This window comes from Sorex fumeus, unplaced genomic scaffold (genome assembly GCF_029834395.1).
Source record: "Sorex fumeus unplaced genomic scaffold, SorFum_2.1 ptg000128l, whole genome shotgun sequence".
In the NCBI taxonomy this organism is placed as follows: Eukaryota; Metazoa; Chordata; class Mammalia; order Eulipotyphla; family Soricidae; genus Sorex; species Sorex fumeus.
The window spans coordinates 44675821-44677362 of NW_026606185.1; the positions used below are offsets into that span (position 1 = coordinate 44675821).

General features: G+C 37.2%; 1 pseudogene; it reads left to right on the plus strand.

Annotated features, from left to right (window-relative positions):
- The first annotated feature begins 1106 nt into the window (after positions 1–1106).
- Positions 1107–1200, plus strand: LOC130045570 (uncharacterized; annotated as a pseudogene).
- The last annotated feature ends 342 nt before the right edge of the window (positions 1201–1542 follow it).

A 1542-nucleotide genomic window follows, 5' to 3' on the forward strand; every position in this document is an offset into this window, starting at 1 on the left:
ATGCTTTTTTCTTTGGGGTGAGGGGAAGGGCAGAGGACTCTGAAGCCCTCTGAAGCGTTACTCAGAAGACAGGGGTGGGAGGGCAGCCAGTTGTGATTCTCTGCCCAGCAAGCCAGTGATTCAATGCGAGGATGTCATGTGTTCAAGCCCTGCATTGCTGGAGATTACTTGGACCACCCCAGCAATGTCGAGAACCTCCAGGGCTGCACCCAGCAATATTCAGGGGGACCATGTGGGGCCAGGGATGAAACACAGAGTAGTATTTAGTCTAGTATACCCAGAATACTGTCTCTTGGCACAAAATGGGTAGATTTCTATAGCTAGTGCTCAATTTAAATGCAAGCAAACAGAATAGAACGTTACAACAATATCACTTAAAGTATCAGCCACACAAACCGTGCACCATAAAAAAAATCATACAGAGGGCAAGAGAGACAGCTTAATAGGTTGAAGTATATTTTTTGCATGCTGTAGCTCAGAGGTTTGATCATGGCACTGCATGGATTCTGAGCAAAACTGAATGAAACCGAAGAATCAAGCCAGGAGTAACCACTGAGCACTACCAAGTGTGGCATTCTCCCGAATAGACATACAGATGAAAAGATTAATTTGAACAGTGGATATGGGATATGGGGACATTTACAGTAGGATATAACAAGTAGTACAACCCCTCCACACACACACACAAGAAAGCGAGGAGAGAGAGAGAGAGAGAATGAAAGAGAGTTAGCATTGTAGGAGTTTGAATGTAGAATTTTATAACTAGGAGACGTGTATTCTACTGCTAAGCCACATTGCCAGAATTCCTAGAAAACACTGTTGCATGAACTGCTAATGATGATGTTGCATAAGTACAGGGAGAATTAATACTAAATAATCAATCCTCTGTATCTGAATTCTCAAATAAATAAATATTTATGTACTGGATCACAAGTGTTTGGTGATCCTTCAACACTTCAAGTATGATAATCAGAACTCCTCTCAAGTGTATGTTTTGCTATATATACTTTGTTTATAATATAACGAAGCAAAAATATTGTACACTGGGTAGATATCAAACATTAAGAAAATCTAATATGAGAAAATTGTTTTTTTTTTAAATTCTGGTGCTCACTTCGACAATACATATACTAAAATTGGAACAATACAGAGAAGATTAGCAAGGATGGCACACAAATTCATAAAGTATTCCATATTAAAAAAATTCTGAAATACTCATTGAAAGGAAGAAAAGTAATTATATTCATTGCCAAAAAGCATGTCTCATTTAATAGATAATTTGCTGTAAGGTTAATTTAAAATTAAACTGTCCAGTTCATATAAAAGAGTATTTCAATCTAAACATTGTTCTATTTACAAAAATTTCACTGACACCAATATTTAATAAAGAACACTTTGATTTCATTGGTGAGTCATTGTTTTTCTTTTTCTAGCTTACATAATATGTGTCTTATCATGAGTGGAGGCCAAAGAAATATTTCAACTAACTGAGCACATGCTTTGCAGGCAGGAGGCTTGGGTTCGATCACCAATACCACATTT